The 27,688-nt window shown below is 39.5% G+C and overlaps 1 long non-coding RNA gene across 4 annotated transcripts in view; it reads left to right on the top strand.

Annotated features, from left to right (window-relative positions):
• Positions 1 to 27,688, top strand: part of LOC128106059 (uncharacterized) — an 86,264-nt gene that overhangs the window by 23,129 nt on the left and 35,447 nt on the right. For 2 of the 4 annotated variants that reach the window (XR_008216578.1, XR_008216577.1), the window contains 2 exons: positions 4,623 to 4,700; positions 7,329 to 8,987. This is a non-coding gene — a long non-coding RNA (uncharacterized LOC128106059). Of the gene's footprint in view, positions 1 to 4,622; positions 4,701 to 7,328; positions 8,988 to 27,688 lie in introns of those variants that run through there. The other 2 variants (XR_008216579.1, XR_008216580.1) reach the window with 2 other exon arrangements.

Genomic DNA, 27,688 nt, shown 5'->3' with positions numbered 1-27,688 from the left:
TCTCTCTCTCTCTCTCTCTCTCTCTCTCTCTCTCTCTCCCTCTCCCCCTGCCTCCTGCTATTTCCTGGCTTTAGGTTTTTGTTTTGTTTTGTTTGCTTTGTTTTCTATGGTTTTGCATTTCTTTCTGTCTCTTTGAGTTGGTTGTTGCCTTATTGGAATTCTGCCATAGAAGTCCTACTTTCTGGTGCGTGTGCGTGTGTGTGTGTGTGTGTGTGTGTGTGTGTGTGAGATAAAACTCACTGAGTACCATGACAATGTTGGAGTTCCAGTTGGTGAGTATTTTTAGTCCTTTGTTGACTTGCAGTATGTTCCTTTCCTCGTTCCTTAGGTATCCACAGCTTTATTCTTGATCTCTGAAAATAAATGTTTGGGTATGGGCTGCCTTGGCAAAAGTTTGTATATAACCTTCAAGTTTAAGAAAATCATTTCCAGTTCTTCTAGACTAGTTCCAAAAGATATGGTCTGGAATATGCCAATGTGATAACACATAGTAATTACTGATTAAATAGCTATTATAAACAATATTCTGTGTCTGACAACATATGAAATATAAATCAGGATGCTACTGCCATTTATGTAGGTACTAAGGTTTATACGAATAAAAAGAAATGATATAAAGTTACATATATATTGAAAGTATCATAATGGAGGCCATTATTTTGTATACTAATTTTAAAAATACTTGTAAAATGATGGTATTGTATGCAAGGCATTCTTTATAAATAGTTAACTTTAAATAAGCATTAAGACATATTGCAAGAGTTCACAGATACAATGGTATGAATTTGAAGGTCAGCTGAGTATCTACAAGAAACTGCCTTGGAGAAACTTCAGTTCATTAGAAACAAGGTCAATAAGAAAAATATGCTTCCCATAGCAGGAAGTCATCAGGTTCTTAGAGGGCAAAAAGAGGAGGTCTTGAGAAGAGTTTAGGTTCTAACAGAAGGGGAAGCTGCAAATCCCAGGCTCAGGAATGATCAGGGGCAGCCTTTTCCACTCTGCATGCTATGATCTGAGGTGCTGCAGAAGCAGTACTGAACTGGTTTCGCTATTGCTGTCCTGGATCATGGTCCCTGATTTAATCTCTTTGACCACAGGAAACATCAGATAAACATAGGACATACAACCTCAACAAGTTGACATATAACTTCCAATCTAGGATGTAGACTGTGCATTGAAAGATGAAACACATTGTAGAGGAAAGAACGTTTTGGTCCATGTAACATCACTATATTGTAGCATCCTGATTGAATTCAATTTGATGAGATAATTAGTGGAATAATTTGTCCTAGTCTTAATTATGCACCAATTTCCCATTCACACATTCCATGGAAACTGCCAACTCCCTTCTTTACTCAGAAACTTGTCAAATTTCTAGTAATTCAAAAGAAAATTCTTCCTCAGTGCTTGAGCCCAGAAAATCTCAGCCTTTTGGGAGTGATAAATTTGCTACTAAGGAGAAGATCCCTCAAGGACTAGGAGGCTCTGAATCATGCCCTTCAGAAAAGTGACAGAGACCTGGAGAGGTTGGGAGCAATATTGGGAAGTAAAAGGACTGGGCTTCACAGAAGACAGGGCTAGCACTTTGGTGGCAGCACCACAGAGGTGGATTACATCTGGAGCATCTGGGACATTACCCAGAATGGGTAGACACAAGGACCTTGCTGTCTCAGGCAATGAGAGTGACACTCTACTGGGTGAAGACAGGAGGGTGCTTCATCCAATGATATCAAATAGGTAAGAAGTTCTTACGCAGACTGAAAAGGAGATATTTCTAAACCCCCAGTGTTGATTTGCTCTCCACCCAATCAAGAAGTACCTGGAAGCAGTCCTTTCTGTTTCAGAAAATAAAAAAAAAAAAATTGCAGTTGCAAGTTACAGCATGGCAATATGGCTCAGTGGGTAAGGATACTTACTGCCATGCCTGACTACCTGCTTGATCCCCTCAAACCCACGCTGTAGAAAGAGAAGTGGTTACCTCAACCTGGTCCCTGCCCATGCTCAGTTGCACGTGTGCAAGAGCACATACAGGTATGTTAGTGTGTACACACACTAACAAGTGTAAAACTGAAATGAGTTCCCATACTTTAGGAGTTAGAGGATTAATGCCATAAGGGGTTTGAATAGTTGAGTGCCTACCTAGAATATAGCAGCTATGTGGTAGGCAAAGGCTTGCATTTTTAAAAACTTCAATAAGATGGGTGGTTCAATAATGATGTTTCAGATAAGAAGAATGAAATTCAAAAATAATGCTATCTACCTGGCTTTAAGCATCATGACACATAAACCATGGAATCACGAGCCAAACTTCAGTGTCACGTTGAAATGTACACATAAGAACACAGGTTCTTATTAACTGTACTCCTCCGAAAAGTACAGTTTTAGGAGAAAGGGTCAAAAGAGAAGCCAGTCATTCATTCATTCACTCACTCATCTACCCACTCATTCAACAGATATATTTTGAGGGCCCACTAAGATGACTGAAGTATTCATTTGGAGGCTAAAGAAATAGCATCAAGCAAAACTAGCCCACACCGGTCTCACATTTTAATGGTGGTGGATAGAAGGACACAATCTTTAAAAAATCGTGGTAGAGAGAAAAACAAAGCAGGTGGGGATATACTGGGGACTAGGGGGGTCCATCCCCTCGATAGTCCCCTCCCAGGGTCTGGGAAGAATCTACAACCAGCTGATAATTTAAGCTTTGATGAAAGGAAATGAATGCATATACACTAAACTCCTTAGTCTATACACTTTATTGTTTATTCTGTGTCAGTTCTCTCTCTACACAGCTTCTATTCTGCTCTCATGCCTAGCTCCTTTCTTGCCTGATCTCTCTCTACATTTATCTGCTGTCCCCTCTAAGTTCTAACTTAATTCTCTCATCTTGGTTCTGCTTCGTCTAGGTCCTTCTCATTTCGTTCTTACCCAGCTAGTACTTCCCCATTGGGCTCTTCCTCATCTTCCATCCTGACCTCCAGTTCTCTAGTCAATAATCCTCTCCAGCCAAAATATCCTCAATATCCTCTCTTCATTCTCCTTATACTTCAGTTCCCCCCAGTCTCTGAGGTGTTCAGTTATAAACCCCAGTCATAGTGATCCTCTGGCAGAGCAAGGTCACCAGGTTTGAATTCTTATGGGGTCATAAAGGCAGGTGAGAATTTTCCTCAGGCAGTGACCAGCAGGCTTTCTTTTACAACCCAAATGAGTGCTAATGATTGGTTAGACAAGAAGGGAATTTATGTGCTCAATCTACATTCCTAGAAGTGGTTAGGTAAGAAATTAGGAGAAATTACTATTAGTAAGGCTGTAAGGAAGGAGGGTCTCACCCTAAATAGCACAAGAAATGAAGCTATCCTCCTGACCTAGGAGACAGGGGTTGTTTCGTTTGACCTTGGATGCTTGATAGGTATTTTAGATAAATAAACTGCTAGGAGTTCTTGGAAGCACTCATAGCATTACAAGAAAATCACTGTAGGAACCAGCTAATATATATATTATATTTATATATAATATAAAATATATTATTTATATATATTTATATATATGTATATATAGAAGCTAAACTATCACCAAGACTTCTTAAGCCATGGCTTGACCTTTGGAAAAGTCCTTGACTTTTCCAAGTAGTAGCTTTTGTAATAGTAGCTGAATTCCATTACATTTTCCTGCAGCTTGCAGCAGGGGTAGGCAGAGAGTGGTGTGGGTACTCTTTTACAAGTGACCAGGAAAGACAATTGTGATAAAATGACATTTATGCAAAGACACTCGTGCAGGAACTGTGGAGACGCATGGTGGGCAGCACAAAAACCCAGGCCCTGGACAAGAGGTAATGTGCTTGAAGGCTAAGAAGGGTAGTAAGAGCTGAAGGGAAGAGAAATGTACACAGAAGGCTAGCGGAGGGGGCGGGCAGCCCCGTCAGGGCCTTCCAGGCTGCAGCCAAGCCTGTGGTAAAATTCAGACACTAAGACCTCTGACTTGACCTAAGGTTTCAGATCTTTGTAAAAGTAGTTCCTAATGTTCTCAGGCAGTTTTAGCTCTGATTAACTGCGTACAAAGGCCTTGGTGCATTTTTATAATTACATTGTAGGTGTTGTCTATGAGGCATATTTTCTGTTAAAGAGCCAAGAAGAATCACTGTACAGTGATCTTTTTTATGTCTCCATATAAAATAAAATTAATGGCCCCTCCAGCCTAGTGTTTGTTTGCGGGGGTCATTATCTTAGAGGGAGGAGAATTCTCATTCATGGTGACTAAGCATATTGATTAAGAATAAATTGCAGGTAAGTTGAAATATGATTTTTAAATGAAATAAATCCAGGCATGCATGGCTTGGCCTCCTGATTTTAAACTTAAAAATCTGGAGATTTTGAAAAGTTAGTCTTATTTTGTTCTTATCTGGTGCAAAGGTATGACCCTTAAGTTTGTAAGTACCTGGAACTACCATGCTTTATGGGGGCAGAGCAAATTTCCAATGGGGTGAAAAAGATTTAAATAATATTCCATTTGGGTAGTATAATGTTAATTAGGAAAATGACAAATAGAAATTAATTTCAATTTTTCATGACCTGCTGTGTGTCTTAGCTTCTAGTTCATCCAGAGTTTGTCTTCTGCTTCTCCAGCAGAACTCCACTTGGGGATGCCAACTGAATAGAAATTAAATGAACTGCTCGACCACAAGTGCCTGAGGAATTGCAGAGGTAACTTTCATTAACCTTGATCTTATAGTAGAAAGCTCTTGAATGTCAATGGGGGACTAGACTCCGTTGAGCTGATATTCTTTAATATTCCATGCTTAATCAAAAATGGCAATAAAACATTTACCATCAGAGATTTACACAGATGTATCTTAAAACTTTGAATGGGATAAACAAATTGAGTCACTGAAAAGGGTCAAAGATGATTGCTACTAGCGTCTTTGAAATTAACTGGCTTTTAAAAAGGAAATTTCCACACAGTAATGTTTCTGATATCTCTGCTCACAGATTATCAGCATTAAGGTATTTCCCAATGTTGACATTTCTTTTAAATTTTTGAGAATTTTGTACAGATACGTAATGAAATGTGATCGCATCTACCCCATTTTCCCTCAGGCCCTCCTGTCCCTACTCATCATGCTCCCTTCCAATGTCTTTTTTTTGTTGTTGTTGTTGTTTTAAACAACCCACCAAATTCAGTTAGTGCCGCCCATATGTGCACGGGTAGCATCATCCATTGGTAGCATCCAACGGAAAACCTACCAGTTGCCATTTTCTTTATAGGACTCCTCTGCGGCAATACGGGGTCACCTGCCTCTAACCTCTGTATAGTTCCTAACTCTTGCTTCCCTTGTGCCATTAGTATGTGTCTGAAAGCAAGCGAGAAATTCCGTCCTTCACGTTAAGTTCTGTCTGCACAAAATGTACTGCGCAGGCTGCATGAGAGTCTTCCCGCTGTGCCCATTGCAGCACTAGGAAGGTGAGCATTAGGTATGCTAAGAGGAGTTTCAGAACACCCCACTCTCTCATTCACTCACTCTCCACTTACGAACTCTTCAAGTGCATTCTGACAGGAACGAATGTCTGAGAAAGGACTGGGCAGGAGTGAGCAAAGAAAGAAAAGTCTCAGAATTGGTCAGGGGTAGCTTAAATCATCTCCAACCCAGATAGTTTTAGTATACAACTAGTGACTTTACTGTAAAAGATCAGTCAGTCAGTGGATTTGGCCAATTTGGGTGGTGAGAAGGCACGTGAAAAAAAGTTAGCTGTCAGAGTAGACAAAATTATTCATTCAGCTATTACCACTTCTTCAGTATTTGGCAGAAAGTTGTGATTTATAGATATGACGTCTACAGGTGACTGTGGGTACACATGTGTGCACATATGTACTCCGGTGAATAAGATGAGGAGGAGGAGGGAGGCAATGAGCGGCAAGCAGTTCTCAGGTGATGAAACCCGCCTTTAATTTGCCATCTCTAACCAGAGGTTAGGATCTTTACCCAAAAAGCAGTAATTAGACATCAAAGGAAGTTAAATTGTTTTAGATCATGATGTCTTATTTCTCAACTATGGTTTTTTCATGTGTGTTATGTTTTGATATTGGGAAGATTCCATATCTTTTCCATGTCCATTCCAATCTATTCCATGTCCATTTACATAGACAGATATCAAAACCACCATGTTGTCCTTGTGCACATCATGTGTAAGCCTATGCCAGCAGATCACCAGATCTTTGCCATCAATATTGAATAGTAGCCATGGGAAATATTTTCAGAATAAATTTGGAAAGATTTTGAGGAAAACTTTCCTAGTGTTAGCCCTTCCCCTTTTATTACTTTATAATCCACGGGGAGGGAGGAACTGAAATTGACTGCCTAACCCATAAGAAGCAGAGATGGCCACATAGCCATTTCTTCTTCCAAGACTGAAAACTGGGGAATCTTGATGATTGCTTCAAAGCACAACCATGTTACAAATCAGCTGGTGTCAACAGTGATTTTTCATAACATCCACAAACATATTGAGATTAGCAATTGCAATAAAATTTTGTGCTACCAATGCTGGTTCATTCAAAATAATATGGAATTCAAAGTCACTGCTAGTCTTAACTGGTTAGATGTTACATATTCTTTAACAAGATACAGAACAATTGGGAGGACTTTAACTTCAAGTTAATTAATGTTGATGGATTCTGATTTGTTGTTGGTTGATTCAAAAAGCACTTTCTGTAATTAATCCTAGCTTCATTTTTGGCCTGAAAGGATGGCAGATATGTACTTTGGTGACCTTGAATGGATGACAGGCTTCTGTGTAGCACCCTGCCTGTCAGACACACAGTTCCTTATTTGACAGACTGAGTGTTTCATGAGTGCAGAAGGGGTGTCGATACTGGAGCAGAACTGTTTGGAATTACAGCACCCCTCAGTTGCTGCCCACCTGGGAGACTCTAGGCAAGGTATTGAAATATTTAGTGTCTCTGCTCAGGTATCTGCAAAATGGAGATGAAAATAACAATATGGGATTCATGGGTCTCTTTAAAAAAAACTAGTTATCTGTTATAAGATGATTAGGGAGGTGATGGCATATAGTTCTCCATATTAGTATTTCTAATAAATGTCCTCAGCAGACACTGGTGTTAAAAGAAACTGTAATTCCTGTAGACAACTGCAGAAGCACCAGTGGACAGAATAAAGTCCAGATTCCTCGGCTCTGGCTTTCTTCTGACCAGTTTCTGTCTGAATCCATAAGCACAGAGAAAGTGATTCCCCTAGCACGTCTCCAAACTGGAAATGAACAGCTCTGTCTCATCATAAACTATCTCTTCAATTAACACTAAAATCGTCATTTCAGCAGATCTACACAGCTAGACATCTTACATGTTCTAAATTTTAAAAAAAGAAGAAGAAGAAGGAAAGAAGAAAGGAAAAGAAAAACAAAGATGAAGTCATTCATGCCCAAAGTTTTGCTTCCCCCTATCCTGGTACTGTCTGTTTGGCCCGTGTCCACGGAGAGCAGAGCTCCTTCAGGCTCAGGGACTTTCTTTAAAATATAGCAACAGAGTTGGGAGGTGGTGGCACACGCCTTTAATCCCAGCACTCAGGAAGCAGAGGCAGGAGGATCTCTGTGAGTTTGAGGCCAACCTCCTCTACAAAGTGAGTTCCAGGAAAGGCGCAAAACTACACAGAGAAACCCAGTCTCGAAAAACAAAACAAAAAAAACCCAAAATGTAGCAACAGATGTGAAGAACAAGAGATGTGTTGTTTTCTCACAAAAGAATGACAGTCTTCCTCTGCAAGCGTTTTTCTATGGAGCTGACTTTAGTTGCCACAGCCCAAGTGGTGGATGAAGAACACAGAGACTAACCTTATTCCCATAAGAAGTTCAAGCTCAGACATATTTTAATATATTTAATTTCATAATAAAATCATCCTAAAATTTCCTATGATGGGTAGAAATAAATGTTAGGTAAAACCTACTTAAGACAGCAAAATTCAAATATGATATAAGTAGAGTTGTAGGGAAAATTAATTCATGGAAACATCAACACATCTACTGACAAAAATTATCCTCAGTGAAAAACAATTTGTATGGTATTATAACTAATTTTTCATGTTTCAAGGAACTATTGTATGAACACTGTCTCAAACTATCTATTATTTCAAAGAAGATTTTGAAAAAAATAATCATGAGGGAAGGTTGGTAAAAAGGATGCTTATAAAATGGAAATGTTTTCGAAGAAATTCCTAGTAAGAGAAAAATGTATATTTATAGGGAGATGTTTTTCTGTTAACATTTAAATTTAAAATTTTGAAATCTGTACTTACTAAAAGTCATCATTTGGGCCCTTTCTAATGAAGCTAGTTGGAGGTATTGGCTTTCCCTGACTGCTTATGAGAGTATAAATAAGGGGAGGAATGCTGGAAAGCAGTGTCCCTTAGGACTCAATGGACCCTTTGCCTCCTCAGCTTCTCAGAGCACTAGTTTGTTGGACAACCTTCTTCCCTAGGGGAAAAGAAGGCAGCCTTGCCGCTGGGCTGGACCGAAGAACCCTCCCTCTGTCTTTTCACACAGGAGAAAGAAGATCTGTGGTGAATTGTGTCTACCACTCAGTCATTCTTCTACAGGCCGCGTGTTGGCAAACGTTCTACACTCATCATCTCATTTGTCCTTTTACAGCCGTCTCCCATTTCACAAAAGGGAAACTGAGTCTTTTCGCCGTTAAATAATTTCCTCAAGGTCATGTGATGGTCGAACAGGATGGAAAGGGAGAATACGATATTTGAATCTCTAAGCTTCTCTTCTTTAAACACCAACGTGAAAGACACACACTTAGGGAGCAGCTGGGAGGGTCGGACTGAGCCTTCAAATTCTACATCTTCTCCACTTCCCCAAACTAAGCGTTTTATTGATATATTTCAGAAATGATTAAAACATAAAAATTACATTGTGATTTTTATAACGTTTGTGATTTCTGGGCTGTAAAAGACAATAAATGATAATAATAACACATCTAACTCTACTCTCAAGAATGATTTCCGCTGTCGTTTATTAGGCATTCACTTCAGTACTTTGCTAAGCACTTTTCACATATTATTTTATGTCAAAAAAAAGTAGCCATGAATTTTACTATGTAGAACTCAGATGAAATTGAAACACATGCTCTATTTTTAAAGTGACGATATGGACACTATTTTCTGTTTCTTTCATTCTATGCTTTATTTCAAGAAGACAGGTTTCCTATTGTCCAGAGCCTGGTTCTCCCAGGTCTAACGTGAACCTACAACAAAGAACATGCAGAAGGTGATGGAATCCGTGCGAAAGGTTCAGCAAAGTGAAAAGTACAAAGAACATCTAAGAACTAACTGAAATCCAATTCACTCCTGTGATTTTGTTTTTCACCTGCTTGCAGTAGGTGGCAAAAGCTGGGTGCAGGGTCCCTCACAGTGTTTCTCTCAGCGCTCACAAGCTGGCGGGCCAGCGCACAGTAACCCTAACAGGGAACGCAATTCTGCCATTCCCACTGGTACAGCATTAAGGGAAATGAATCTCATTCTGCTCATATTGGGGAAGTAATTTATCAGATGATTTATTTACAGTGCAGTCTTCATGACAAGTAAACAAATATGTTATTTTTGCCCACTGTAGTTGGATTTTTAAACAAGAGAAAAAGACGGAGTGTCTTTCTAAGATAGGGGAGTCGCTCTGACAACAGCTTTGAAAAATAAAGGGACTCCATTACAAGGAGTTTAGCAAGAACTGATTTACATACTAGAGTAGATCTTCCATGAATGCTGACAGCGGAGAGTGGAAAAGGGGAGGGAAAAAGGCTCCAGTTGCTTGCTAGCACTGAGCATGTTGATGAATCCCCAGGCACATGTTAATTAATGCCCTATTGTGTTTGGCAGACTACCAGGGACTGTGATTGTACACAGGCTGCTCCTTTAAATGGAGAGTGGCTTACTCTATATTGAAAAGGAAAAAAAATTGTATTTGTATAAGCCACAGCTATTCCTTAGGAGTAAGTGTTTTGCTTTTAGTGCAGTTAGGAGAAAGGAGCTGCCACCTATCACAATATTTTATCATTACACTTTAAAAAATACTCAATTCTGGGAAAGTAAGGAAGCACAGAAACGCCATTGTTTGTGAGGACACAATATAATGGCTCCCATTGTCTTATATGAATCATGGTCTAGATTTCACTCAGAAGTACTGATAACTAATACTGGTGTCTGCCATCTTCTTCTGTGGCTGAAGCAGCGATTAAAAAGGAAAACCTCATAATAAACACATGGAATCAGTGGGAAAAAACGTCATCTGGCTACAGAGGTAAAGGGAATGTTGGGTGGAGGGCAGAGATTTTTACAAATCCCCTGGAATTAAAAGCTACAGAAAACTAATGTTAAACTGGAGTCTTAATTTTGATCAAAGTTGGAAAAAAGACTCATTTTCTCAGCTCTCACTTACTTGTTTTAATGTGCTTTTTACTACTCATAATGTAAAGGGCTGATAAATATTGGATGTCTTAAAGCTAAGTGGCTTGAAAAATAAATTGCCTCGTATTTATTGCTTCTTATGAATAAAATTGACATATCTGAAAGGCTGCTGCTGCAGTCTCATCCAAAAAGATATTGCAGCCAAACAATTAATTGTCTGCATCACTTTAAATAATAATAAAATTTGCCTCCAGCTGATTAAGGACCCACCTTTTTCCTAATCTGCGCTGCTTTTGCCAAAATGGGCTGATGCCCTTTTTCCACTGATGTTCTTGCCTTGATGATTTCAGTCTTTGGGGCTTCCTCCTAAGTGGAACTCCCTCCGGATTTCCTCGGCACACGCAAGCTTCATTGAAACTAGTCATCCTTGGGCTACAAGGACAGCCTACATCAAAATCATGGGGGCAGCTCTCCCGTACAAGTGAAAGGCTTAGGCTTAGTGCCTAGCTAGCTTACCTGACTTGGAATTCATCCAGTCTAGGCGGGTCTCATTCCTGTGCTTTACCCAGGAGGCAAGCCTGCCTCCAATCTTAAACGGGCTTCCCTTTCTTTTCTAATCAGTTAGTCTTTGTGCCCCTAGTCTTTGAAATAAAGCTTCAACTCTCGGAGCATTTGCTGTCGTTGAGAGAGCTTTCAGCTACTATTACTGTGCTATGCGTTCTTCCAGAGGAGAACAAATGGATGAAGCCCCACCTGTGGCTTTCCCTGCCGTTGCTGTCAGAACTGCTCCACAATGGTGACATTCTCAGGGCTAAGTAAGGGAGGTCCTGCCGGCCTATTTTAGAGCTCAGTTCTGACGGAAGCTTACTGTTACATTATCGCACAACACGGTTACAATAGATGAAGTCACTTTCAAGAGAAGCCAGAGCCTGTACCCTGCCAGTACTTTGTTTAATGAGCCCAAGACAAAAATAACCACATCTAATGGGCAGGGAGGCTAAGAGAAGGACGCAAAACAGCCTTTACAAAGTGCAACTCTGAAACACAACTTGAGTCACACTGCAAACTGAGCTTTAAATTCTCCGTTTGATTCAAATCGACTTGCCTTGCACAAAAGATTTACTTTCTTGCCCGAATCCCAAATTTCTTCAAAAGAGGAAGAGCATTTTTCTGTCATACTTTTCCACCTCTGCGGCCTCTCTCATGTAGTCTCACGGGGACTCCGCCCCAAACACTACAGTGGGGTGAGGGCAGAGAGTTGAGGTAAGAGTACCGTGCCTGTCAAGTTCACCCTGGCCCTTTGAGGAGTACAGGGGAGCAAGAACACACAGGCCTAAACATAGGTCCTTTTCTTTAAATGCGTACCTCTTGACATCTTAACTTGCTTCTGACAGCTCCTCATCAGACTTCATGCGTTAGCTTTGATTCTTTCAATCCACTGAAACTCCTTATTTTCTGATGGCACAGTGCTTCCCTAGATTTCCACAACTCCATTCCTGGCCTGGGTAGCTGCCATTACTATAGCCTCACCCTATAACTGCCAGATTTACTTTTACTGACACTCAGCTTGGGGCTATTATTTAAGTGGAGAACTATGAATGAACAGTGTAACTCAACCCAAACTTTACCTCATTGCTTAGGGGCTTCTTCCTCCCCTGCCCTTGACATAGATTGCTTTTTGGTACTTACATTGCCCAATATAGCTATATGTGTGCATTTCTCCAAGGAGGCATATGTTTCTTGATGTTAGGGAACAGGTCTCCTTAATTTTTTTCTTTTGTCCACAATGCTTTGTTTTAATATATAAGTAGCAATAGTAATAATAATAATAATAATAATAATAGTTAACATTTAGTGACATGCATGTGTTTCAGGCTCTGTGCTACAAGGTTTTCACAGTGTTTATCTTAATCCTTTCAGGAATCCTGTGAAGTAGGCATTATTATTCATGTGCAATCCACGAAGATGCCAAATCTTCGAAGAGTCAGAAATTTGCCTAAATTTGCATAGTTCACATTCATGAAAACAAGGTTCTAAATCAGGGCTGTCTGACTTCTGAACTTCTTAATCACTGCGTAGAGCTTTGAGTGATTTGGTTGAATGACTAAATTAGAGTAAATTGCTAAAATATTAAGCCATATTCAATAACTGAAATAAAAGTATTACATAGCCAATGTTTTTAAATATCAAAGTTATCATGGAAAAGACCTTTTTTCTCTTCTTGTTAGGGATTTCCTTACACTTAGCCTTGGCATATAAACAGCCTCAAATTAAAGATGAAAATAAAATTAGGTTCTACCACCCAAGTTGGACAGAGAATGGAAAACGTAATACAAGAAATATATGGTGCCTTATACAGAGTAAACATTAACAATCATCCAATGAAGGAGACTGAATTGACAAAGCAGCCAATCCATGAACACTAAAAATCAGCCTTTATAGTAGCTACTTTAGAATAATATACAGGGACTCTTACAAAATATTTGGATTTTTTTCTAGCAGAATATAAACCACTGCAAACATTCAAATGTACACAGAAAACAATCGTGAAAATTCCTACAATGGAATCAAGCTTGATAGACATCTGAGAACCAATAGTCAAGTAGATCATCTGTTTATGCTGGAGATGTTAATTCTCCTGCACTGTCATTGTGAGGCTGAGTGAAAAGTGGCTTGTGAGTATAAGTAACTTGACATATATTGATTTCTCCTGTGGTTACCTCCCTAATTTATTCCTTGAAGAAATGTCTTCCACAAATAAAACCTTTTTGAGGCTACTCTTTCTCTAAGGTCTTCAGTTCTTATTAATAACTCACAAACATTTGGAATTACGTGTCATTTCCTAAGAAATCCTCAGTTCCATTATAGAGAACAATGAAGAGCTACAATGCTTATGGGAATTTTTGTCTTATCACCAGAGAAAACTTTGTTATATAATACTAGATGCAAGGTATTACTCAAGAAGAGTTTTATTCGGCATATCATTTTGAAGGTCCAAGAACTTCACACCCACTCTGGCACTGTGCGTCCTATCATAGCATGGTAGAGCAGCAGAAGAAATAGATGACTTCAGAAGACAGCTTTGCTCTGCACACACCTGCTCTTTCAAGAATTAATTCACTCCTTGATACTACCATAAACCCCATACAAAACAATGTTGCCTTGTCCAACTACCTCCCACTAAGACCTACATCTTAAAGGTTCAATTGCCTTTCAATATTGTCACAGCGGGGAACAACCTTCTATCACAGGAACCTTGGAGGGCCATACTCAAACTATATTTAAATCATAAAAAGATATTTCCAAAGGCGGGCAATGGGTATGCTTCTTCCAGGTTCCATAATTCTCAGGGATCAAAAGGGGATTGTAGATTCTAGTGACACTTAGAAGTCTGAACTTGACCTACAGATATATGAACTTGTCAAGGTAAGGTTTATGACTTTGAACTGTGACCATCCTTAGGGAACAAAGGAGGCCTAGACACTCAATCTCTAGATCTTCAATCCTCTCTCTAAGCACTCTTTTCACCTTCTTACTGTGATAGAAGCCTGACTCTTCCTGATAGGGATGCTGCTGTGGGATGTTCTGTACGCTGTGAATGTGTTGCTCTGATTCGTTCATAAATAAAACGCTGGTTGGCCAGTAGCCAGGCAGGAAGTATAGGTGGAATAAGCAGACAAGGAGAATTCTGGGAAAGAAAAACAGAACTGAGGAAGAAGGCTGAGTGGGGAGATGCCAGCCCTCCATCCATGGAACAACATGTAAAGGCAACAGGTAAAGCCACACACACAAAAAAAATGTGGTGACATATAGATTAACAGAAATGGGCTGAATTTAAGTGTAAGAGCTAGTCAGTGGTAGGCCTGAGCTAATGGCCAAGCAATTTTCATTAATACAAACTTCTGTGTGTTTACTTGGGTCTGAGCAGCTGCGGACTGGGCGGGGCACAGGAAAACTTCAGCTACAGGATGCTTCCTGCCAGTGTCTCTCTGGTAGTCACTGGGTTTCCTTGTTATTTGATTCTTCTTTTCCTCTATAGTTTTTATATTTTGGGGCCTGGGGTAAGTCGCTGTCTTGATCTTTCATTGCCCCTACAGATTACTCTGTTACTTGCCATGATCACCTTGTTACTAAATCCACTAGCCAGTTTTTTCTTTTTATTTATTTTTCTCTCATCAATACATCCTGACCATATCCTCCCCTCCCTCTACTCCTCTCAGTCCCCCCACTTCTCTCCCTCCTGGATTCACCCCTCCTCTGTTTCCCTTCAAAATAGAACAGGCCTCCCAGGGATATCAATTGAAACATGGGATAGCAAGATGCAACAAGACTAGGCGCAAACCCCCATATCAAGGCTGGGCAAGGCAACCCAGTAAGAGGAACAGGGTCCCACAAGCAGGCAAAAGAGTCATAGACACCCTCACTTGTTGTTCAGCTTTCTACGGGCCCACATTGGAACACTAAAATGTTGTTGGTTGTTTTTGTTCTTTACTCTTCTGGGGGGGTCCGCCACCCAGCTCCCAAATAAAACAAACATGAAGCCTTATTCTTAATTATAAATGTCTGACCTTAGCTGAGCTTGTTTCTTGCCAGCTTTTCTTAACCTAAATAGCCCATCTACCTTTTGCCTTGGGTTTTTCCTTTTCTTACTTCTGTATATCTTACTTTCACTCTTACTCCACGGCTGGCTGTATGGCTGTGTGGCTGTGTGGCTGTGTGGCTGGGTGGCTGTGTGGCTGTGTGGCTGTGTGGCTGGGTGGCTGGGTGGCTGTGTGGCTGGGTGGCTGGGTGGCTGGGTGGCTGGGTGGCTGTGTGGCTGGGTGGCTGGGTGGCTGGGTGGCTGGGTGGCTGTGTGGCTGGGTGGCTGGGTGGCTGGCCCCTTTTACCCTCTTCCTTCTCTCACTCCTTCCTTTTTGTCTTCTCTGATTTCTCCTATTTTTCTCTCTTCCTCCCAGCCCCGCCTATCCTTTCTCCTCACTCCCTATTGGCCATTCAGCTCTTTATTAGACCATCAGGTGTTTTAGATAGGCACAGTAACACAGCTTCACAGAGTTAAACAAATGCAACATAAAAGAATGCAGTACACCTTTGCATCATTAAATGTTCCAGAGCATAAACAAATGTAACATATCTTAAAAAAAATATTCTACAACATTCACCACCCCCCCATTAGGAGTCCTACAAGAACAACAAGCTAAACAACCACAGCTATTTGCAGAGGACCTAATTCAGACCCATGCCAGCTCAATGATTGAAGCTTCAGTCTCTGTGAGCCCCTATGAGCCTTGCTATGCTGATTCTGTGTGTTGTGTTCTCCTGGTGTCCTTGACCCCTCTGGCTCCTACAATTCTTCCTCCCTCTCTTCCTCTGGGTTCTCTGAGCTCCAACTAATGTTTGGCTGTAGGTCTCTGCATCTGTTCCTATCAGCTGCCACAGGAAGTCTCTCAGATGATGACTGGGCTCCACTAGCCATTTTTGATTTTTATCTTATTATTAATATTTAACAAGATGTTTTTAAGCTTGTTCTTCTTTGACTTCTGGAATGCAACCATTTACTGATTTTCTTTTATGTCAGTGGTTTTTCTTTCTTCATATTTCTGTTGGCTCCTCAGCAACTCCAGCAAACAACTATCAGTACTATCCATGGGTCAGTTTCTTATTTAAGTCCATGAGATCTATCTTTTCTAGTCTCATGCATTTAAGTGCTATTGATATGTTGGTCCTCTAAGTTTAAATTCCTAGACACATAGTTAATTGCCTATTCAGCATTTCTAGTTGGAGGTATAGTAGAGAGCTTAAATTTAGTACATGCAAACTCAGCCTTCCATGACCCAAATCCACACCCTTTCTCAATAAATCAAGCCCTTAAACCATCAAGCCATCTTGGTTTCTCTTTTGTTTTTTACCTTCGTTATTCAACACACCAGAAAAATTTTGTTGACTGTACTATCTGATACACCTAGAAAATAGTTAATTACCTGTATTGCTGTTATTATGGACCAAGTTACAGTTCTTTGTAAGATTACAATAAGCATCTTTTGCCTGGTTCCATTTTGTGTAGTCATTGCCATTTCACTTTATTTTTAGAGCAACAGTTTTAAAAGTTTTTAAAATAACAATCAAGGCATGTAACTCCTGTGTCTAAGCTCTGTTGTGTGTTTCTGTCTTAGGACTGTTCCTTAGTCCTGCAATACTCTCCTTGGGGTATTTTTGTGGCCTCTCAGTCATCATTCAAGAATCACCCCTCACAAAGAGACCAACTCTAACCTTGCATCCCTGGTTAACTTTTCAGTGCTCTTCCTGTTCAGGCAGTTTCATCCAGCCCTCCTTTTTTTTTATTACCTCTATCCCTTTTAGCATGTGGTGGGGCATTTACACTTACTTTCCTTTTGCTGTCTGTTGCTTGTTGTCATCTCCCCAGCTGAGAGGAGAGTTTCCGTAAGAGCACGTTTGTTTGTTTAATTGAAACACTGCTTTAGACTTAGTTTTTATTATTTTATTTTATGTGTATGTGTGTGTCCCTGCATGCAACTATATGTGTAACATGGGCACAGGAACCAGTAGAGGTCAGACGATGTCAGACCTTTTCAGTGAATCTGGATCCTGTGCAAGAATGTATGTTTGCTTAACCACTGAGTCATTTTTACAGCCTCAAGAACAAATTCCTTTTCTCACTTCTGATTTATCCAAGGAGCCCCAAAAGTGCTTGTTACATTGTGTGCTTATAATAGTAATTGTTCAATAAATGTTTGATTTGTATAGTGGTTTACAGGATGCATCATATATGAGGCAATTTATGCCCTTGAAGCTATCCTTTGCTATCAACTAGATAACAATTTTTAACATTTCAGTTATGAGTATGAGGCCAGGTAATTTTTGATACCTCTTGAATTAATGTATTGCCACTACTACTATTATTATATTTATACTGATTCTTTGCAAATTTCATATTATACACCCCAATCCCCCTCATCTCCTCATCCCTCCTTATCTGCCTTCTGCCCTTGTAACCTCCCCCACAGAATAAAACAAATAATAAAAATAATAAAAAATAAAAATGCAAATTACAGAAAAACAAACAAACAAACAAACAAACAAACAACCTCTTGCAGTGGAAGCTGCAGTATGTCACCCAGTCTACCCTTTTGCCCAAACAGCTTTGCTTGCAGATGTTCATTGCAGTGAGTTGTTGGTCTGCTTCAAGGAGTCTGGCTTCTGTTACACTATCAACACTGGAGCTATAGTCAGACTCCTCTCAGACAGTTGGTTGTGGCCACCTATCGTGGAGACCCTACAGCTCTGGTTCTGCAGGGCCAGCGCCTTCATGTACTCCAGCGGGTCATGGTTGGGGTAGATGTTGGGGTGGGCCAACTCAAAGTCCTAGATCTGGGCCTGGGTGACAGCTGAGTTGGTCAGTGTGTCCATTCTCCTGTGCCCATGCCACCAGGGCCAGCTCTTCCACACTGCCCAGGTAAAAGGTAGGGCCAGCTCTTCCATGTCTGCAGAGCTGGCTCACCCACACCTGTGCCACCAGGGCCAGCTAGTATATTGCCCTGGTGAGATGCATGGGCACTCTCCTGAGTGCTGCAGCCAACTAGTGGCAGGGCTATTATTATTATTATTATTATTATTATTATTATTATTATTATTATTTTACTTCACCTTGGTTACCTGATCAGTGTTCTCAAAGATTGTGCTTAAACTGTAGCCTATCACATTTGCTAGGTTGTCTCTACTGTCTATTGATGATTGTGTACAAGCACCAAACATAGACCAGAGTCTGGGAGACCAGTTACTACACAAGAAGAATATGCTCCCGAGTCTTGACTTATAAAAGGCAAAAATCCTTTTCTCCTTTAGCAGCCAAGTTCCACACAGTCTTATCTCCATCAGTTCTTTGTGACTCACAGCTGCTTGCATCTTGCAATTGGTTTGATGCATTCAGATTGGGGCTTTGATCTCAGTGTAACTCTGAGATGACACCTTGCAAGGTGACTAATATAATTTTATTAAGTTCGGATTTTGGTAATTTTCCAGGATTTACTCACTTGACTGAGACAGCAAAGGTCTATTCTGATCATGAAATTTAATACTGTGATGATCACTGATTACAGTTAAATGTGTTAATCATATTTTAGGTCCAACTCTGTGGTTGGCAACCTTACAGTTAGTTGCCAAGCGTATCTTGGAAAGACTCCCTCATTAAAAAGTTCTAGCCTCCCTTCTCTAAGCTGTAGCCAGACCCTCCTTTGCCTTCCCTCAGGAAAGCATTAGTGCTCTATAGAGCTTGCTTACCCACTACCAAGAAGTATTGAGCAGATCACGTACAGTCGTCCCATCTTTTGTTCTATTTTGTTTTTTGAGACAGGGTTTCTCTGTGTAGCCTTGGCTGTCCTAGAGCTCACTCTGCAGACCAGGTTGGCCTCAAACTCACAGAGATCTACCTGCCTCTGACTTCTGAGTGCTGGGATTAAAGGTGTGTACCACCATGCCCGGCTTAGTTTTCACATTCTTAAGAAATGTTATTCATGTTCTTGACTAGCTGTTGATTTCTCAAATTCCTGTGGGTCATTGACTTAAATACTGTGGGGTCTTGCCCCACCAGGAACTTAGGTAACCTCTGAAGAGGTGGCCTGGAACCAAGGAAAGGTAAGTGCACTGCTTGCTCATTTCCCAGCCTTCCTCTTATCCGGAGACAATCAGACCCAGCAGCAGCAGCAGCAGCAGCAGCAGCAGCAGCAGCAGCAGCAGCGGGGAGTCAAGTCAAGCAAGATCTCATTTCTTGTTAGGCAGTAAGCCTCTTTTATAGCAAAATCCTCAGAACCCTAGGAGGGGGTGAAGGAACCAACCAATCATTTTAAGGGTCACCCTTTACTCATTTTCTTGTTTACGAGCTGTTTATGCACTGACATCATCTCTTGACCAAGGTATCTTATCTCAGCATAAACAACTTGAGCTAACTTCCTCTGGCACCACCTTTGTAGCTCATGTAGCCTCACAAAATACTAATTGTTAGTAGTACTAAACTAGTAAAAAACAAAGGTTTTTATTTCTGACCAGAGAGAACAGTTAGATTGATTCCAGTAATCAAAGAGATTATGGTGAAAGTATTAAAGACCATTGTGATTGTTAGTAGTCGGCAGAAGGAGTGTGCAAAGGCCTGTGTACATATGTGGGTGGTCTCTCTACTCTACAGGCCACAGTTTTTTCAGGTCTTAGTGGACTCTCAATACCCAAAGAGAATTGTGTTCAAGGGCATTTTGCAGATCAAGAGATTACAACTCAGAGAGTTCAAGTAAGTCTCTTAAGGTTCCCTCAGCTAGAGAAAGGAGAGCCAGGATCTGAAGCCACATCTCCAGATGACCTCAAAGCTCTTGGCTCAGATTTATTGAGCTCGTGTTTTTAGAATCTCATCCAACTAAAATGTAGCCACATAAAACTCAGTGAAACAAACGAACAAACAAAAGTACAAATGGAAAGGAGACTGCAGATGAGACCGATGAAAAACATGACTGGGAATATCCTGAGCCGATAAAGATGATGCTATGGGGGTCAGGACGATGAGCAATTAGCAATTAGGAAAATAACTTAGTTGGTGAAGTCAAAATGAATGGGTATGCTGGTGAGACCATGTAGGCAAGAACACATTTTGACCATCTATCTGCTTTGACCAGCTCCTTGTGCAGAATGATGACTAAATTTATCTTCCATATTTGTTTCAGTTATATCTTTGGTGACAAAATACAATGTGAAACAAAACCAAACAGGACAAGAAATAAACAAAAGGCATGTTCTTTTGAAGGTAGTATCTTTCCCCCAGGAGACTTCATTGTTGGGATTTTCATTACCAGGGCCAAAGATCAAGACATGACCACCAGTGTCCCAAATTCCTTTTCCTTTGTTAAAAAAAGTGGCATAGCTCTCCCCTGGGAGACTCACGACATCCGAGTGAATTTAAATCACTGTCTACTCAGTGCTAGTCCATCCTCACGTCTCAGATAACTTTCCTGTGCATTTTGTTTCTATGACTATCTCCCAATGAAAACAGAAACTCAGCTCCAAATCACTGTGTGAACCTGACATACTCAGTGACTTAGGAGAATTCAGTGTTTTCTCTATGTTTAATTTGATTATGTTTTTATTGTTAGTGAAGGGTTTTAGATAAAGCACATGCTGTCCTGTAAGTCAGGATCCTACACCTCTCAGCTTTTGAGTTTCTGACCCCATAGTTATGATGCTTGCTGGCTCCCTGAAAGCATCTTGATTTGCAATCCTTATTTAAGATAAAATCAACAGTAATAAAATGTAATGATAGTTCAAGATGCCTTTAGGAATATGTACATCAATTGATCATATAATATACTTAATTTTAAATCTTACATCTTTATTCTAACATCATGTGCCAATACTCTTATTCATATACACCTGAAAAGTTCATTGATAACAGTATTTTTTTTCTAAAATTGTTATGAATTTTACAACATCCTTTCTGGGGAGAGATTTATCTTAGCAAATATACTTGGACATTAATTTATCATTGATAGTTTGGTGTTTTCAAATGTAAAATTAATTGTAATATTTTCAATGCTATATGGACCATGTCATCTTTGTGTGTGTAAAATTCAGCTACAACAACATAGGTGTTTCTGGGTAAATGTCAGTATTGATGGAATACATATGAAGCATAAGCCATAACTCATTAAAGAGATTTGGTGGTTGAAACCGAAACTCAAGTGGTCAATACTAGCACATAGAGTTGTCTTTCTTGTCAGGTTCTCCTGTGATGGAAAGGATCCCATGGCCTCCTGAAGATCAGACCCTAGTGGCTACTTAGGAGGAAAATAGTTTGAACTTGAAAATATAAATTATGATAAAAATGTTGAAACAAAAGAAATCAGTTAGGTTTATTTATTGCAGACACATTTTGAATTGGAAAAGAGCACATAGTAGTCTTAACCCAAGGGAAATTTCTGCGTGTAAATAATTATTACTCCTTTGATGCCTTTTAAAATTCATTTCTTGTTGTTTTCCTTCCTTAGTCAAATTACTAAGAAGTAGATTTGAATATTAACACAAAAGTCATATTTCATCATTTTAATAGATTTTGTGTAATAAAATTGAAGGGTCTAGTTCTCCATGTAGATCAATTTGTTTGTCCTTGAAAAGAATCTAAATTAATTCTAAGTACATCTAATACTGACACCAGAAGAAAAGTTTGACTAGTTATTAGCAAAGTCAGAGATAAGCAAGAACTCTTGGAATAAACTGCTGAAAACTATCAGGCTTATTAAAACCTTTTTAGGAAAGGATATTTGTACATTAGGTGGCAAAAACCCAGCAATGTATTCTTGAACAATAAGGGTACTGTCAGGGCAGAGTGTCGGTAGAGAGCAAGAGAGTGCCCAAGTCTACCAAGACCCAAATCAATGTTAATGTTTTCTACTGCCGCCTGCATTTACAGAGCTCAATACAACTCACACAGCTACCATTTCTTTGGATGTTACATAGGAAGTCTTACTTAGTTTAATGTTTTAGCAATACTTTAATATAGAGACCAATGTCTCTATTTTACCGATAAGTCAACTACAACTTTCTGACTTAAGAGAGTCACTTACCAACATCACTCTACAAAGCCAACAGTCTAATACAAAGTCTTTCTTCTTGGGACTGAACTAGTTATTGAACTGGGGAAATAAGCAAGTTGTATAAAAAAATGAAAAAGTATTGATTGGCTCTAATCTTTACAGCTTCACTATTATGTAGATAAAGTCAAATATTTATGTAAAATTTAGAGCCTTGTGCATCTTGGGAATTTTCATCAAGAAGAAACTCAAGAATAACTAATTCGCCTCACTCAGTTATAAATGAGAAATTTAAAAGCACTTTTCACAGAGGGATAGTTGTGAAATTGGAATAGAGTTCTGGTGTTTCTACTGTTTTACAGGCGTTGTGGAGTGCAAATGGGGGAAAGGGAAAACACGCTGAGAGAGCCTGAATCAATCACAGAGGGATTGGAGTATTGATAAGGCTAAGGAAACAGATTTCAAACTAGGTCCGTTTGATTGTGGTTGACCTTCAAAAGGCTAGTAACATTTCCCGCTTTCCCATGAGACTTAGGAAAGAGAAACCACTAGAGTATGGCCTCTTCCTTTGGCTGAGGAATTCGGAACTTTTTATATTTAGTTGTGTCCTGCAAGTGAAATGTACGTTTTATTAGGCAAAGTGGGGAAGGAAATGGCTATGAGGTAAAGAACTCGTTCCCAGTTGCTTTTCCTTTTCCTTCTCTGTGAATCTTTTCACTGAATTATTTTAGGAGAAACTGTTTAAGCAAACAGACAGGCATCTGCAGCGTATTTAGCCATTTTCACATATCAAGTTTAACTTATTTTCCTGGAGAGAATGAGTGGCTATAAATACTTTTACCACTTGATCCTGTAACCTTAAATGAGGGCAAAACTCCCCTTGGCACTAACAAGAATTTTGCCTATGAATAGTTACAGAATTGAGTCCTGGACGATTAAGAAGCAATTTGATTCTTTCCCATGAGATAGAAAATCCTGCACAATTTTCAGATGGAATACACACACACTAGCATCTTGTCCATATTCCTAATAATAACAAGAATGAAAGGGGAGAAAAGCCAGGAATTCTTGCAGGCTTTAGCAGACTTGCTTCAAAAGCCTGTCAGCTAAACAAATAAAGTGAAGGGCTGGGAGGGAGAGGCAGAAAATTAACTGCTGTGGGCTATAGCTAATGAGTGGTCTGTCGCAAAGGAAGGTACAGTCATGGAACTGTATACATAGAATGGAAAAATTAACACTATCAAAAAGAGTTAGCCCGCACAAATTAGATTCTTATTTAATTCTGAAGTTTATTGCTTTCTGTAGGATCTGCCTCCAACCAGCTACTGAAGTTTCCCCCCACCTCTACACCCGCGCCCCCAAACAAGATGAGTGAGATCAATCAAAAGATGGAAACTTTGAAGCATGGTTAGGCTGCTGGGTAAAGGCATGCAAAATATGTCTGAGACTTCATTAAAAAGTGCCTACATGGCACCTTGGGTAAAATCCACAGTAGCTTGGCATTGCCGCCTCATTAGTAGCAAAATGAAGTGGTCATTCCCTGAAGAGTGCCCCTGCTACACTCTGGCCATTCCCACGAGTGGCTTTCTCACATTCAGTGATTTAAAGACTAAGCAGCTATGGAAACTCTCAGCTCCAACTATGCCAGGGTCTACTTGCTTTAGGCAGTGTGGCTCAAACCTGGGCAATATGTCAATCCAAGACTCACTTTCAGTCGACAGCCCTAATTATAGGTTCGCTACGAATAACTTCTTGCTCTTTTTCAAAAACTTGAAATTATCTGCAACTTATCTGAAAAAAAAAAAGAAAAATAAGCAAACACAAAAACCACTTTTTCAAACAAATGCCCCTCTAGCTGTGTTTAGAGATGAGGACAGCCCGCAGAATAAGACATTCTTGACAGAAATCTCTTATCCTTGTACCAGACACCACAGTGAGTTAAAAAATAGTAAGCTCTCAGGACTGGCAAAACTGGACTGTGCACTCTTGATAATTGCTCTTATCGGAAATGTAGAATTTGATGCTAATCCCCAAACTTCTGCATCAGAACATGCCTTTTAGCAAAATTTAACAAAAATGTCATGGGTGAAAACCCAGGAAAGTTTGAGGTCTGCTCTTGGTGAATGTTCACGATGGAGGACAGCAGCAAAGTGGTAATAAAAACTTTTATAAATTTCATTCTATTTGAACATTTACCCTTAAGCCCTCTCTTTGCCATTATGGTCCTAAGTAGGTAATGATGAAGTTTCAAAATTACTCTAAGCAAAGCGTGTGGACACTGTGAGAGTCTGCATTACAGAAAGTAGTGCAAAGATATCTTAGTTACAATCCTGATAGCTCTATCATGAAATAATTGAAATACATCTATTCATGAAATATTTGATGTTGGACATGGACAACATGCTATAAATAAGCATGCTTGTGGTTGTTTGTTGCCTAAAAGTAAGCCTTTAGAAAATACAATTTATCCTGAAAAAGACAGAGTGGGCCTAGACAAAAATATCTCAGTTTATACCATTGATTTTGCATAAAATTCTTCTCACAATAAGCACTGAGCTCTCAAGGACAAATTCAAAATCAGAACTGCGTTGGTGAAGGGGGATTAGCAGATTATATGCTGCTGAAGGATGTGCATTTATTTCCTGAAGATATTATTAATAGTTATATATTTATAATAATTTCTTCCCTTATATATGTCTGTTGTGATTTTATAAAAAGTATAATAAAATTATCAGGGTAGGTGAAATGCCTAAGAAGACAGTCATTACTAAAAGCCATGCATAGACAAGTTAGATGGGCCAACTACATTTTTGGTTGTCATTCAGAAATGTATATTTCCCAAAACAGACCAATTCTTAGCTTTTTTAGCCTCAGCTGCTATTTCATAGTAATCCTATGATTTGTTTTCTTTTAAATTCAGAGTTTTCCAAATGGAAAAAAATACAATTTCTAAGAAACAATAAAAGACTAATGTTTAATTAAATATGTAAAATCAACCACTGAACAAAAAATTACGTAATTTCCTACATGACTCCTTAGAACTTTCAGTATGTTAAAATGTGTGAATACCTAATACTAGGAACATGAGACATAGCATCAGGCACAGTATCTTGTCCTAAGAGGAAAAGGCATATCACCTTCTCCGTGATTAGTACCTTGGGAAACATACGTTCAGACAGCTTAATCTGACCCCAGTTTCAGCGCTGTTTAGATTGTCCTTCTTCTGAGTGCCACATCCTGTCCTTCAGAGCGAAAAGAGTGAAGCAGGGTGTCTTTAGTCTGCACTACGGAAGTTTTTTATGAACCTAAGTTCTTCTGTATTAATTGTTGTTCTGTCTGTTGCTTGCCTCCTAGCTGGGCTATTGTACTCGGCTCTGTGAATCACGCCTTGTACAGTCTTATGTGACACACCATTTAGAACTTTGCTGGAGACAGTGGACAATATCATCCTGAGTGCTGATCCAGCCAAAAATTAAGTTCTTCACGTTTTAATGATATTGAGTTGTTCTGTTATGCGATAATCTGATGAGATAATCAGTTTACATTCACTCAAACTTCCCCTACATCAAATATATCTTTGTTTCCATGAATGATTAACATCAATATTTCATGGATATAATTATTATGGTGACACTGAGATTTGAATGTTTCAAAAATTTAAAAAATCTGTGTTATCTATGCCAGATATTGCTCTTTCAGATCCCAGAAGCTAGTATGCAAAAAAAAGTCCAAATGCAGACTGACCATTAATTTGGTCCTATCTTATTTACGCCATCACCAATGAGGTTCTTAACAAGGCTCACCAATTGTTTGGTTTTTGACCATGGAAGAAATGTTGAAACTATTGATTTATAAAGTATCCAAACCCCTCAGAGGAGTGCCAGCAGCTGCCCAGCTCCGTGGACTGTGCCTTCCTAGCACACCGCCCTTACAAGGGCCGCTTCCGGTGTTTTCACTAAAGCATACCAGTCACACGCTCGTGTTAATGTGCAGCTATTTGTTGTTCCTCTTCATTTTTACCCAAATAATGACTGCCTACCTGAATTTAGAGTTTTTGCATAGATATTCGAAATTAAGAATAGAAAAAACATACCTTTGTAATTTTGGAAATTCCACTTAACATTCCATGTGTGCAGTATGGGGTGGTCAATGGGGGGAGCTGGTGAGAGACACACCCCCACCACGACGTTTAAGCTACTTAAAATTTCCTTCGTGGAGTCTGCTGCTTGTGTCTATAGTTGCAATATAGTCCATATTACTCAGAATGCTGAGGCAGGAGGACCACTTGAGTCTAAGTGCTTGAAGCAATCCTGAGCAACACAGCTAAGTTGCCCAGACAACAGCAACACCTTCCTGTCTCCAAACAACAAGAAAAACCTCTTAGTGCTGTGCCTCCTGGTTGCCTGGTGATGAGACCATCCAGACACAAGCAACAGGTCTTAAGAAAATAGACAGATCTGCCACATTCCCAGAGAAAAATGTGACTTTCAATAGATTGTATTTTATTTGTTATCTTGGAGTCTACCACTATGCAGTCATAGATTCCTAGAGTTAAACTGATGTATTTAGGGAAGTATGGAAGTATCTCAGGCCCTTAAATGGACAGATAAATGAGCAGGAAAAGCACATAACCATGTCTACCCAGAGGACAGTAACTTAGGTTATGAACAACTGCCTCAGGGGATTTGGTTAAGTACCCACCCAAGGACAGGAAACAGATAAAATTATGTACCAATATCCTTTATTATGTTAATTTAATTATATTAGTTTATCTGAGTACATTTTAAAAAAAATCTGTGTATTACAAAAAAACAAGAAAAAGTCACTACAGGATTTGTGTCCCTAGAGATACGTTTTGTTCTTAGGCAGAAAGGTCGAAAAGAGTAGGAAACAGATTTCAAAGTCAAAGCCTGAACACACCTATCAAGGTTTCAACTTCCATCCTGTCCTCTCCTGGACACCATTAGGAGAACCATCCAAATTGAATTCAACTGCTATGTATTATGCATGACTGTGCTGTTCCCTGCACCGCATCCTCCGCGCCATTCAGTTCACCTGAGATGAAATCAGGCAGAGGAGGTAAATTAAGTCTACCTTCAGAATGCCAGACTGCTGACTCTTATAAAAATTGATTTACTAGTTTATCTAATGTTTTAAAAACTCATTTTATTAAGTTGTAAATCATATCATTCAGTACCACTACATCAGAAGGCAAAATTAATGATAGAGATAAGGACATTAGAAAAAGCCACGGCATGGTTACATGACAACATGAAAAAATTGATGAATAGCAGCTTAGGAGCAGTGACCCAGGGTTCAGGTTTAATTTGAATGGTGAAGGGCATCATCTTATAGAGCAGACTGGATAAGGGTAAGTTCATATTGGCACATGGTTTGATGTCATCATGGGTGATGTGGAACAAAGATACAGTGAGAAAATGGCATGTGGAATTTCCAAGACCAGAGAAATAAGAATTTGAGGTTAGCCCTGAAAAAAAAGTTCATTATTTTTGCCAGATAAAAAAACAAAAGAAGACACTGTTTAGTAATTCTTTAATGTAAAGTTGTTTTTCTTTCTTCCTTTCTCCTAGAAGTAACCTAATAGGAAGCAAATCTGATAGCAAGGATATGGGGTCATTTTAATTATAGAAATTAGGTGACAAGTTCACTGTCTAGAAAGTTACTGTCAATGAAA

This window comes from Peromyscus californicus, unplaced genomic scaffold, assembly GCF_007827085.1.
Source record: "Peromyscus californicus insignis strain IS unplaced genomic scaffold, ASM782708v3 Scaffold_9__1_contigs__length_137607984, whole genome shotgun sequence".
NCBI lineage: Eukaryota > Metazoa > Chordata > Mammalia > Rodentia > Cricetidae > Peromyscus > Peromyscus californicus.
The sequence above is the reverse complement of the archived record's forward strand: the minus strand, read 5'-3'. Positions and strand labels throughout refer to the sequence as shown.